This window comes from Bubalus kerabau, chromosome 8 (assembly GCF_029407905.1).
Source record: "Bubalus kerabau isolate K-KA32 ecotype Philippines breed swamp buffalo chromosome 8, PCC_UOA_SB_1v2, whole genome shotgun sequence".
Taxonomy (NCBI): domain Eukaryota; kingdom Metazoa; phylum Chordata; class Mammalia; order Artiodactyla; family Bovidae; genus Bubalus; species Bubalus kerabau.
The window spans coordinates 111,119,137-111,132,773 of record NC_073631.1 but is presented as its reverse complement, the minus strand read 5'-3'; the positions used below and the strand labels follow the sequence as shown (position 1 = coordinate 111,132,773).

The 13,637-nt window shown below is 46.8% G+C and overlaps 1 protein-coding gene across 1 annotated transcript in view; it reads right to left on the bottom strand.

Moving 5' to 3' along the window:
• Nucleotides 1-6,855, bottom strand: part of ARHGEF5 (Rho guanine nucleotide exchange factor 5) — a 29,615-nt gene extending 22,760 nt beyond the window's left edge. The window contains exon 1 of the mRNA XM_055591195.1: nucleotides 6,748-6,855. The gene's annotated coding sequence lies outside the window, so the exon portion shown is untranslated. The remainder of the gene's footprint in view (nucleotides 1-6,747) is intronic.
• Nucleotides 6,856-13,637: the final 6,782 nt, after the last annotated feature.

The window sequence follows — 13,637 nt, the reverse complement described above, 5'->3', positions numbered from 1 at the left end:
AGGGACAGACCATAAAGAACAAGCATGGGGCATTTCTTTGGTTCCATTTGCAGTCATTCTTTGAGACAAAACGTCCTTCACAAAGTAAGCCGTGGCTTCTATAAAATTTATCATTGATTTGTTCATTTAATAAATATTTGCCGAGTCACCTTTTCAAGGGTGGGGCATTCAGTAGCAAACGAGGCAAACAAAGACCGTGTCCTCATGGAGCCTGCAGTCTTGTGAAGGAGACAGATGAAAACAATTACGTTAGGGCACCAGACCGCTGTCAGAGAGCTCCCAGCATTCCCCAGTGGTCATTAAGCTCTAGGTGGTATAACGTCATGGTGTCTCCCCGTCGACTCTCTGGACACCAAGAGTGACTCAGGCCCATATAACTCCCAAACAGTGTGAGGGACACACCCTAGATCTTACAGCCCAGAGGAGCAGTGTCTGGAGGGGAATCCTCCTTCTAAACTGCTGACGGGATTAAAACAGGTCTGGCCATTATGGCCCGTGTCTGAGATACCACAGCACCGTATAATCTCCTTTATAGAGGGTCTGAATTTCACTCACCTTATTTTACAGAGTGTCTAGCAAAGCCTGTGACTAATTAACAAAAAAAAATTGTGTTTCAATTATAGAACAGCTTTAGTAAAGTGGAATGATAACTAGACTTAGATGAGAACCAGATGAGATTAGACAAGAACGAGAGTAGATACAAAGGGTACCCACTTCAATGAGGGCCATCAAACTGGGGACTCCTCACCATCTTACTCCCCCCTTCTCTCTAGCATGAACTCATCTCATCACTGGTCATATTTTGATCTTCCCACCTCTCTTTGCTACTTTGCAAAGAATTTACAAACCAGTGGAGAGGAATTGCTTCCATTTCTTGCAGTTCAGAGCAACCCACACTTCACTCTGTCCATCTTCCCCCTCTGACTATGCCAGAGCACACTCATCTCCAAGTGCCATCTTCTGTAGCCTGCCTTCTCAGGACCTGATACAGTGGGTTAGCTCATTCTCTAGCATCTTCACCTTCTCTGTTGGAACCATCCCACCAGGCTTTAAGCATGTTTGTGTCTTTCTTCTCTTTCCAAGATGCACTTGGAGTTCTTCACACCTGCTCTCCTCATATCCTTGCATCTCCCCTACCTCCAACCAAACTTTAACAGCACCACTTTGCTCACCTCCCCTACAACCTTCAACTTGCTAACTCTAAACAAGGCTCTGTGGATGCTTATTTTCGGTGGTTCTTGCCAGCATTTGACATTTGACACTGCAGTGGACACCAATTTGACATTACATATACAGGTAGTTATTTGTGAGACTACATTTTTTCCTCTTAAGTTTTCCCCAACCCTTTAATTGAGTCATTAGAACTGACTCATTGGAAAAGACCCTGATGCTGGGAAAGACTGAAGGCGGGAGGAGTAGGGGACGACAGAGGATGAGATAGTTGGATGGCATCAAGGACTCAATGAACATGAGTTTGAGTAAGCTCTGGGAGCTGGTGATGGACAGGGAAACCTGGCGTGCTGCAGTCCATGGGGTCATAAAGAGTCGGACACAGCTGAGTGACTGAACTGACTGACTGACTAAACCCTTTAACTGGGTTACTTTGCTCCTCTTTGTAGCACTTATCAACTAGAGTTCACTTGATTTCTCCTTTGTAGCACTTATGCAATTGTAATTATGTAGCTACGTGTGTATTTTAGTTTATCATCAATCTCAAACAATGAGCTTCAGAAGATCAAGAACAACATCTGTTTTGCTCAATTGTCTATATCTACGACAGCCAACTCACTGGAAAAGACCCTGATGCTGGGAAAGATTGAAGGCAAAAGGAGAGTAGGCCAGCAGAGAATGAGATGGTTGGATGGCATCACCAACTCCATGGACATGAACTTGAGCAAACTCCAGGAGATAGAGAGGGACAGGGAGGCCTGGCAAGCTGCAGTCCATGATGAGGTCGCAAAGAGTCAGACACGACTTAGCAACTGAACAACAGGACATAATACGTGACCCATACTAAGCGCTCAGTAAATATTTTTCCATGATGGAATAAAAATTCGTATTTCCCTCCTGGCCGACATTCCCCATATTTAATTGAGCATTAACTCCTCTGGATCCTTCCTCCTAAATCTCACTCGAGTCTGTGCACTTTTCTCCATCTCCACTGCTAGAGTCTGGTCCATGCGGCTGCCCTCTCGTACCCAGGTCACTGCAGCTGGCCACTGGCCTCCACACAGCTTCTCTTGCCCTCTTTCCGAGGCATTCTCTCCTTAGTGCCAGAAGTGATCAAAGGCCCCACTTCTGATTAAATTTCTTCAGTAGTCTCTAACTATTGGGGTGAAACCCAAATATACATCTTGGGTAGCATGCCCTCCACAACCTGGCCTCTGTCTTCCCTCCAGCAGCATCCTTGTCGGTCACCACCTCCCCCGTCCCACTGGCTTCCAGAGCCTTCAGCTCCCCTTCCTGTCACCTGGAGGCCTTCACAGGTGTGGCTCTGGGACCTGGAGTCTTCTCTTGCCCAGAGGACACTTGACTACTTCTTTCACACTTGGAGTTATGCATGTAGTGTCTACTTTCTGGGCCAGACCATGAGTTTCATGAAAACACAGTTGCTGCCATGTTAACTGTTCAACTCCTTCTTCCTGCAGCTTAGCTGGCCCTCAGCAAAGATTTATTGCACGGATGAAGGAAGGAAGAACATAGACTTACAAGAATGTTGTCCAACTTTTAGTTCTGCCTTTTTTGTATCTTACTAATTTTAACATAATTGTAGAAATCATGTAGTTGAACATATTTTTCTCTTATTTTCAGAAAGGGGATAATATATGCCATTTGCAAAGAGTCCTAATAAAGATTAAAGAAGGCAACATAAAAAATGAAGGAAAAAAAAAGGATTGATAACACTGATGGTAGCAGACATGTCAGGAATTGTATGTATTTTGGGAGAAAGAAAGTGTAAGAGACAAATATTGGATTTATGAGCAGGATGGACTTTTGGAGACACACAGAAAATTTTGCCTAATCTACAGATGAGGAAACTGAAAGTCAGCTAACCTTCAAGTTTCCTGAGTACAGGTGAACGCAAAACATGGTCTCCTGACTTCAGTCTACCATGAGCAACCGGAAGTCCAGCTGTAAGAAAGCTGGCCGGTCACTAGTCTAGAGGAGACCCTGGGGCCCTATAGAACTCACAGCTCCACCTGGACTCACCCTTCCCTGTCTGGTCTAAGCTTAGAGAGGAAACCCACCATCCTGAGTGCCGGCTGTCTTGCTGAGATATTGCACATGCATAGACACTCACATAAGCACACGCACGCACGCACACACACACACACACACACAAAACACTAAACCACCCTTGCAGACTCTACGGGGACAGCTTGACATAACCAAATGAGCATGTCCCTAGCCACCCGGCAGCTGTCGCATGTGACAAGCTCCTGGTCATTTCACACAGATACCATCTCTATGGGCTAAAGGGCCATGTCTAACACAAGCATACTGTGTACAAGGGCTTTTATGTCCTTTTCCAGGTAATTGACACAGTGTGTGATTTGCCCCCGACACTACAGAATAGTATAATCACTATAGATGATCCTGCAGTGACGTGACCTTCTTCTCCCAACCGCACGTTAAATAATATACTTGCTCACCGTAAACACTTTCTGAAACTTGGCTCCTACCTGCCTAAGGAGACCCAGTGATTAAATCTGTAGTCTCGCCTCCCTGACATGTGTATTGTCCCGGTCCTATACCCATACACAGGCTTCCCTGGTGGCTCCGTGGGAAAGAATCTGCCTGCCAATGCAGGAGACATGGGTTCGATCCCTGGGTGGGGAAGATTGCCTGGACAACCCCTTCCAGTATTCTTGCCTGGGAAATCCCATGGAGAGAGGAGCCTGGTGAGCTCCATGGTGCTGCAAAAGAGTCTTCGCGACTAAACAAAAACAACAACAGACACAAACACTGGCATATCCTCAAGCAAGCAGCCTCTAAATACATAAGCGTGTTTCTGCTACATTCAGGTTGTTATCTACGGACAGTATGTGCCGCACGAACATCTTCCATTCCACTCTTGTCACATAGTGCATGTGATTTTCCAGCAGCGTTAGTTTCAAATATCCTGACTTACACCACAAATCACTGAAGTACTCTCGCGATTACAGTACTTCTGCGTTTACACTGTGCCATCTATATTCTATTTTAGGAAAATACCCACCAAATTAAAAGACACGTTCTCATTTTGCTTTCAAAAATAAGACCCATAGATGGATGCCTTTATTCACTGTTTGACATTACTGCCCTCGATGCTACATCAAAATAAGAGTAGCTTTCTGGACCGTTAACTGCTAAGACATGCGTTCTACCTATCTGAGGAAGATAGAACCCCCATCATCGAAGTGAAAAACTGTAATGCTGCTGCTGCTGCTGCTAAGTCGCTTCAGTTGTGTCCGACTCTGTGTGACCCCATAGATGGCAGCCCACCAGGCTCCCCCGTCCCTGGGATTCTCCATGCAAGAACACTGGAGTGGGTTGCCATTTCCTTCTCCAATGCGTGAAAGTGAAAAGTGAAAGTGAAGTCAGTCATGTCCGACCCTCAGCGACCCCATGGACTGCAGCCTACCAGGCTCCTCCAAACATGGGATTTTCCAGGCAAGAGTACTGGAGTGGGGTGCCATTGCCTTCTCTGGAAAAACTGTAATAAACACCTCTATTTTCTAATGTCTAAAAATATCGCATCATCCACTGCTTTGTAGCATTTACAGTGTTATCTATATTCTATTTTAGGAAAATACCCACCAAATCAAAAGGTATGTTCTCATTTTGCTTACCAAAATAAGATCCATAGATGGATGCCTTTATTCACTGTTTGACATTACTGCCCTTGATGCTACATCAAAATAAGAGTAGCTTTCTGGACCACTAACTGCTAAGATCTGTGTTCTACATATTTGAGGAAAGCCCCACCATCCAAGTGGAAGCTGTAATAAACACCTCTATCTATTCCCTAATGTCTGAAAATACCACATCATTCACTGGTTTGTAGCCCCAGTGGGCTTACACAGACCATCATTAGTGGCCATGCTAACACAGAGCCCACAAACCCACCAGTGGCCCTGGTGCCATCCACACAGAAGTGTGAGTGACCTGTTTGTGTCCTTAACATAGACCCTGACGGTCACCTTGTTGACACTGTACATGACCAGCTCCAGTTAACTCCACAGACGTGGTGAGTGACTCACCCCTGTCTGCACCAGATGCTGTAAATCATCTGCTTGGGTCTACACCACTTGAGTAACCCCGATCCCGTCCTTGTCCACACCACAGTGTGACTGACCGCTCCAGACACCACGAATGACATACTCCTTGTCTATCCCACAAATACTATGCTTAATGAGGCCGCAGACAACCCCAGACAGACCACATTGTGGACAGCCATACACTCCAGGAACCCCGAAATGATAAAGACTCTTGACTAAGAACCACCATATCCTTCTGATAAGAGATTCCTCCTCCCACCTCCTGCCTTCTCTTTCCGCCCCACCAGGACAATGACCTACATTCCTCCTGTGGGACAGTCTCATTTGATTGATGCCCACATCCCTTCCCCTCCCCAGCCCCCCAAGAACCCCCTCCATGGACATGGTTCCAATTTCAGGCCCACAGACTGGCGAACAGATGATCCCTATTTTGCCAGGGCCCGGGGTTGGGGGGTAGGGAGGTAGGGAGCTAAACCAGGAAGTCTGAACAAGAGGCCACATCAGGAGCTCTTTAGTCAGGGGCTGGGAATTCTGGAGTCGACAAAGGATGCAAGATCCTGGACAGCAGTTGGGGAACAGAAGGGGACAGAAGATAGAAAACTCACCCTCCCTCCCCTGTCTGTCCGACACACCCTTTCCCTCAATCTGACAAGAGTCCTGGCCAGAGTTCACGTCTAGGTAGACAGGAGGGCAAATCTGGCTTAGGAACCCCAGATTCAGGAAGGCGAGCAGGGGCTTAGATCTGAGAATTGCGGAACGGAGTTGGGAGGGATGCTCCGAATCGGGGCTCAGAAGAGTGTTCTAGCACCCCCGCCCCAACTCCAGCTCTGAACAGCTCCCTTCCTACCTCGCCGGGTTCTGAAGGCAATGCTGGGATCCGCAAGAAGCTTTGGGAGCCCTCCCCGGGTGTGGGGAAACAGGGGAGGGGGGCAGGGCGCGAGCCCTTGTTTACAGGTTGAGGCACCTCCTCGGCTCCCAGCGAATAGCTTAGACACACACACAGTAGGCGAGTCCACAGGCAGATAAGCGAAGGAAGGCCCGGCCCGAGTAGTAAAAAGGAGACCGCAAAAGACCTCCAGGGACGGCGTCCGTCCACAAAGGGAATCTCGGCTACACCTTATTACAGGAGCGGGCTTTCCCCAGGGCCTGGACTTGGAAGAAAGAGCTCTGATTACCGGCCCGCGGAACATCTTAGGGGCAGGGTGCCCATTTCCGAGGCGGGGACCAGGCCGGAAGCAAAGTTTTCCAGGCAGGAGTCCTTCCTCCCGCTTCTCTCCCCTCTCCCAGACCAGGTGCTCGGGCCCCGCACCCCACCTCCGCCCACCTGCCCAGCGCGCTCCCGGCCACTTTCTAGAGCCCGCGCCCCGGGAGCCCGCGGGGGCTGCTCCCAAGGTGAAGGCCTCGATTCCCGGACTTCCCGCTCCCTCCCTTCCCCTCCGCCGGGGCGCCACAGCCGCCTGCCCGGAGCCGGGCACCGGGCACCCACCTGGGTCAGTGTCACATGCTGTCCGGGCGCCCCCCCGCGTGCCCTCGGGTGCCCCGCCGGCCGGCAGTCCCCAGCGCAGGCCCCGGCCGCCCCGCCCGGCCGGGAGGGAGGGATCTGGTTCTCCTCGGAAGTTTCAGGTGAGGAAACCAGGGACACACCTTCCTGGGGGAGGGCCGGGGCCGGTCCGCGCCGCGGCCTCATTGGTGTGAAGGCAGCGCCCGCGTCAGAGCTGGGAAGTGCCGGCCGGGCCGGGACGGGAGCCCGGGGCCGGGCGGGGAGCCCTGGGCCCGCGGGCCGGCCCGAGGGCGTGGGAGCGGAGAGCGGACCGCGGGGCCTCCCCTGCGCCGGCTAGGTCTCTCAGATCTGCCTGGTTTCTTCCCCCGGGTGTTTCTCCAGGTCTTTACCTGAGCTGGCCCCTGACCGCCCCCCGCTTTGGTGTTCTTCTGATGCTCACCTCTTGGCCAGTCTGTGTCTCTTGAGTTTTTCTGTGTTCCTCTGTATTTGAGTCTTTATCATGAGGCCTCAATGTTAATATCTCTTCCTTGATGACTACCAGTCTCTTCCTACATGAGGAAGGGTGTATCCGGCTCCTCTTTCACTTTTCTGCCTGCACTCCTGCCCCCCACCCCTCAATCCCCCAGTCCCCCATCTTTTCCTTTCCTCCTGGCTTTTGACTCCCTAGGAGACCATCTCTCCCTGTGCCAGGCCTCTCCAATATAGCTTGGCCATGTCTTTTCTCTTTGTATGATCTGAGTTCACATCTCTCAGGACATGGGTTCCTTCTGACTTCTTCCCAGGACACGTATGTGTGTTGGTATGTAAGTATCTAAGCCTACATCTCAGGCCTGTGCATTTTCTCCTGCCTATATTTTTTTCCTCTGATGTTTTCAGGGAAACTTTGTGTTTTCTGGGTCTCTGAGACCAAGGTTGAGTGGGTCTGTCTTGATGCCTCTTCACAGACTTCAGGGAGGACTTCCTTGGTAGCTAGCTCAGCTGGTATGTCTAAAATGCGGGAGACCTGGGTTCAGTCCCTGGGTTGGGAAGATCCCCTGGAGAAGGGAACTACTACCCACTCCAGTATTCTGGCCTGGAGAATTCCATGGACTCTATAGTTCATGGGGTCGCAAAGAATCGGACTCAACTGAGTGACTTTCACTTTCATAGACTTCAGGGAACCCATAACATTCTATGGTATAATCCCCTATGCATGTAGGGTAAGAATCCCTCATGTAGGGGACAGAGATTTTTGGTATGTTCATTTCAATTAGATCAGCCCCTAACCTAACTCCTTACTCCAGGGGTTTCCATGAAATAAGTCCATGAAATTTCCATGAAATAAATCAAGTGTGTTAAGTTACTTCAGTCGTGTCTGATTCTGAGTGACCCCTGGACTGTAGCCCACAAGGCCCCTCTGTCCATGGAATTCTCCAGGCAAGAATACTGGAGTGGGTTGCCATGCCCTCCTCTAGGGAATCTTCCCAACCCAGGGACTGAACCTGCATCTCCCTTGGCTCCTGCATTGGCAGGTGGATTCTTTACCACTAGCATCACTTGAGAAGGTAAGTAGAATCTTAATGGGCTTTCTGACTGTTTTGTTCTTAGGACTGCCATGGTCTATAAGCCCAACAGCTAGTTGGTTAGACCATTTCCAGATTACTGTGCCCATTGGCTACTGCACTGATCCCAGCTGACCAGGCCTACCAGCATTGGAACAGGCTTTAGGACAGAATGCCACTTGGTCTCTTCTCCAATAGGGTCCTGATACATCTCTATATTTAAAGAATGTGCTACTTTGGCTGTATTACTCTGAGGAGTTAAGCCCTGAGTAGTCCAGAAACCTTTAACCTACTCTGAGCTGCTGTGTAAGGTGTGGGTGGACATGGGGAAAACCAGGACTCAGAGTTAAGGTGTGTAAGCACAGGTCTCTCACTTGCCATACGCTCAGCAAGATGAGAAGATTGGGGAATGCAGTTAGTCAAAAAGTTTAAGCTAGAACTGTCTATTTCTCAACTGGGAGAGAGAATTCAGTCCAGAGTGTGAGATAGCCCTTGATTTCTAATGGCTGAGCTGAGCCAGTTGGATCCTGGGCAGAAGTGACTGCTCTCTGCTGTTTCGTCCTATCTCCTGGGAGTGGGTAGTGTGGTCAGAGGTGCTGGACTGCCTTCTTCTTTAATCTTTTGGCTGCGCCACGCAGCACATGGGATGTAGGATCTTATTTCCCCAACCAGAGATCAAACTCATGCTCCCTGCATTGGAAGCACAGAGTCTTATCACTAGACCACCATGGAAGTTCCTGGCACTGCCTTCTAAACCAGCCTGATTATTCTTCCTGCTCCACTCCGAGTTCCCTTGGTTCTCCTTCTAGCCCTTCATCTTCTCTGAGTGTCAAGTCTCAGAGACTTGACCTTCTCTTAATCTGCCAGCTTTGACCTATCGGCGGTTTTTTTTTTTTTTTTTTTTTTTAAGTCACTACCCTTGAGTCAGTGATCTTGGGGTCATTGAGAGTTAGGCATACAAGGCTTGACCTGACTTTTCAACTAGTAGTAAGATGTAGGAAAGCTGAAAATTACCACTTAGGGAGTTGATTCTCCCGATGGAGCAACACTGTCTGCAGGGTGTTTGCAATGTGGGAATCACCCAGCACTCCAGTTTTCTCTTCCCTTCACTGTGCATAGCATTCTTCTTCCTTTTTTCTTTTCCATGTTCTTGGTGAGTGGGCTTCTTAATAAGGCCAGTCATCCTATTCCAAGATCTTGATATTTTGCTTGGGCCGTTTCCTCTATAAAGGACCAGAAACGAGAGAGAATGATATAGTAGAAAGAGGATGGAATTTAGATTCAGATAGGGGTGGATTTGAATCCCACCTTCACCACTTTTCAGTGGCTCAGCAGGTATAGAATCCACCAGCAAAGCAGGAAACACAAGAGATGCCGGTTCAGTCTCTGGGCCAAGGAAGATCCCCTGGAGAAGGAAATGGCAACCCACTCCAATATTCTTGCCTGAAAAATCCCATGGACAGAAGAGCCTGGTGGGCTACAGTCCAGTGGGTCGTAAAGACTCAGACATGACTGAGAACACGCAGCACAGCTCACCACTTACTTAATGCAAAAATTTGGCATTATTAACCTTCCTGTGCTTCCTCTTTGTCTTTCTAGGCTTCATTTTTCTACTGTCTTATGTGGGGAAAGTAATATTTAATAATACCTGCCTCCCTAGGTTGTTGTGGTGATTCACTAAGCTAATATATAGAATCACCTTAGTACAAGGGTAGAAGGTGATTGATATGGGCTGGTTTTCTTTCCTAACAGTGCCTGATAGTTATGCATGTTAAATGCATTTACAATAAGAAAGCGATAAGAGCTGGGAAAGGTAAACTAATTCAAAGTAAAGTTATTTTAAAATGAGAGATGTATTCAATGGGGGGAAAAAAGGTTCTGGATTTGGGGAAGGTGGTGCATTTTAACTGGAGTCACTGCCTTTGAGATCCAGCAGGGTGTGGGAAGGACAGAGAACTGTCCTGTGTAGTTCTAGGTTTTGAGAGCAAAGGGCTTATTATAGTGACCTTCTGAAGCATCAGATTTCTCCCCCGGGCTGTCGCTGACCTGACCAGATGTTCTCCCGGTCCCACCATCCCACAGTGTTGGCTCTGTGGCCTCCCACTTAGTTAAATGACCCTCAGCTCATCCAGGATCAGTTCTTTCTATACTTCTCTGGCCTTTCCAATTCTGCTTTCTACCTGATCCCCGACCCACCTTTGAATGATTTTGAACTCAGTTCTTTTCTTAATTTGACTAACTGTGGTCTCTCCATCTTTCTCCTTTAAATCCACCCTGACTTGACCAGTGTGGTTTTTAACTATCCTGTTCTATTCTGATGAACATGTTTTTCTTCCTCACCCTTGGTTTCCCTTTATTTCTTTTCTCAAACTTTGCACATTGGCTCTAGCCTGAATGTAATGCTATTCAAGGTATAAATAGTGATTGCCTACACTTTTTTTCCCTTCATTTACTTAATATGCATTTTTTTTAGAACTCAATATACAAAACCCAACTCTCTGCCCCCAAAAGAACTCTCAATCTAATTGAGGAGAAAAAGTAGCAAATAAGGATAACAGAGTGTGAGGAGTATTATGTTGGGACCCACACAAAGTGTGATGCAGGCATAAAGGAGAGAGTACTGCTTGGAGAGTAGGAAAAGGCTTCATGGATAAGATGGTGTTTGAGTTGACTTGTCTTTAAAAAGTATTCTGTTTCATGGTGGAGAGGAGGAAAGGCATACCAATAGCAGGAATGGAATATGCCAAAATAGAAGCATAAGCCCCAGGGAAGCCCCTTTCACCATGAAGTGTGGTAAAGAATTAGCAGAGAAGAAAAAGAAAAAAGAAGTGGTAACTATGTAAGGTGATGAACGTTAATAAGCTGCATTGTGGTGATCATTTCATAATGTGTATGTATATTGAAACATCAAGTTGTGTACCTTAAACATATACAATTTTTATTTGTCCATTATCCTCAATAAAACTGAACAAAACCCTTTAGAAGAGCCCCATCTCTGGAAGCATAAAGTCCAAATTCAGTAGCCTGTATGACCTTCAAGATCGTTCATGGCTTGACTTCACACTCTCCCTAGGTCTCTAGAGGTTCACAGTTCTTGAAATTTTACCTATAGGTATTTTTAGCTTGGGCACATATATCATAGGATAATATTAATATATAGACCTCTGCATCTTATTTGGGCTTCCTCAATGGCTCAGCAGGCAAAAAATCCACCTGCAATGCAGGAGACACAGGAGATACAGGTTTGATCTCTGAGTTGGGAAGATCCCCTGGAGGAGGGGGATAGCAGAGACATTACTTTGTCAACAAAGGTCCGTCTAGTCAAGGCTATGGTTTTTCCAGTGGCCATGTATGCATGTGAGAGTTGGACTATAAAGAAAGCTGAGCACCAAAGAATTGATGCTTTTGAATGGTGGTATTGGAGAAGACTCTTGAGAGTCCCTTGGACTGCAAGGAGATGCAACCCATCCATCCTAAAGGAAATCAGTCCTGAATTTTCATTGGAAAGACTGATGGTGAAGCTGAAACTCCAATACTTTGGCTACCTGATGCAAAGAGCTGACTCATTTGAAAAGACCCTGATGCTGGGAAAGATTGAGAGCAGGAGGAGAAGGGAACGACAGAAGATGAGATGGCTGGATGGCATCACTGACTCAATGGACATGGGTTTGGGTGGACTCTGGGAGTTGGTGATGGACAGGGAGGCCTGGCATGCTGCAGTTCATGGGGTCGCAAAGAGTCACACACGACTGAGCGACTGAACAACAACAACCACCTGGAGGAGGAAATGGCAGCCCACTCCAGTATTCTTGCCTGGGAAATCCCATGGACAAAACACCTGGAAAATAATATCTGAGAATGACCACATCTTTTCCTAGAATGGTTACAGTGTGTTTTATTCCATTGTAAATAATATACAAAGTGAAAGTGAAGTCGCTCAGTGGTGGACAGCTCTTTGCGACCCCATGGACTGCAGCCTACCAGGCTCCTCTGTCCATGGTATTTTCCAGGCAAGAGTACTGGAGTGGGTTGCCATTTCCTTCTCCAGGGGATCTTCCTGACCCAGGGATTGAACCTGGGTCTCCCGCATTGTAGGCAGACTCTTTACCGTGTGAGCCACCAAGGAAGCCAAATAATATACAGGTACTTTATAATATAGAAAACAGATATTTAAAATAATGAGATGAAAATAAATATAATGAAAAGTTCTAATATTTTCATCCCATTCTCCCAGTAGATCCACTGAGCATCCTGCTGTCGATATCCTTTCGTTCCTTGGTTGGACCTCAACTCTTAGAAAGAATGGGGTCAATATTTCCTTGGTTGGACCTCAACTCTTAAATTTTACCATCTCCAATAGTTAGTCTACAAGCAGAGTCACCCTCTTCAACCCAAGTAGGCACTCTCATTCAATTATTTAATTTCCTTAATTATTCAACATAATATTTGTTGTGTTTCCATTTTGTGCAAGGCATTGAATAAGAGGCTGAAGATATTATGGTCCACATACTCCTTACCATGTCAGCTTATATTGTTGTTCTTGTTCAGTCGCTAAGTTGTGTCTGAACAGTATGAAAAGGCAAAAAGATATGACACTGGAAGATGCGTCTCCGAGGTTGGTAGGTGTCCAATATGCTACTGGAGAAGAGTGGAGAAATAGCTCCAGAAAGAATGAAGAAGCTGGGCCACAGTGGAAACAATGCTCAGTTGTGGATGTGTCTGGTGGTGAAAGTAAAGTCCAAAGCTACAAACTCCATGAATTAATGTAAATTGGATGTGTTCAAGCAGGAGATGGCAAGAATGAACACTGACATCTTAGGAGTCAGTGAACTAAAATGGATGGGAGCAGGCAAATTTAATTCAGATGACCATTATATCTACTACTGTGGGCAAGAATCCCTTAGAAGAAATAGAGCAGCTCTCGTAGTTAGTGAAAGAGTCTGAAATGTAGTACTTGGATGCAATCTCAAAAACAACAGAATGATCCCGTTTCGCTAACAAGGCAAACCATTCAACATTGCAGTGATCCAAGTCTCTGCCCCAACCACTAATGCTGAAGAAGCTGAAGTTGAATGGTTCTATGAAGACCTACACCTCTAGAACACCAAAAAAAAAAAAAAAAAAAAAAGATGTCCTTTTCATCATCAGGGATTAGAATGCAAAAGTAGGAAGTCAAGAGATACCTGGAATAACAGGCAAATTTGATCAGCTTATATTACGACAGCACATAAACATTAAACAAGTGATTACTTAATGGCTATTATAATTTTAATTGGTGCAGAATATTTATATGTTTAACTTAAGAGAATAAGTCTGTGGAGTTGGGGAAATCAA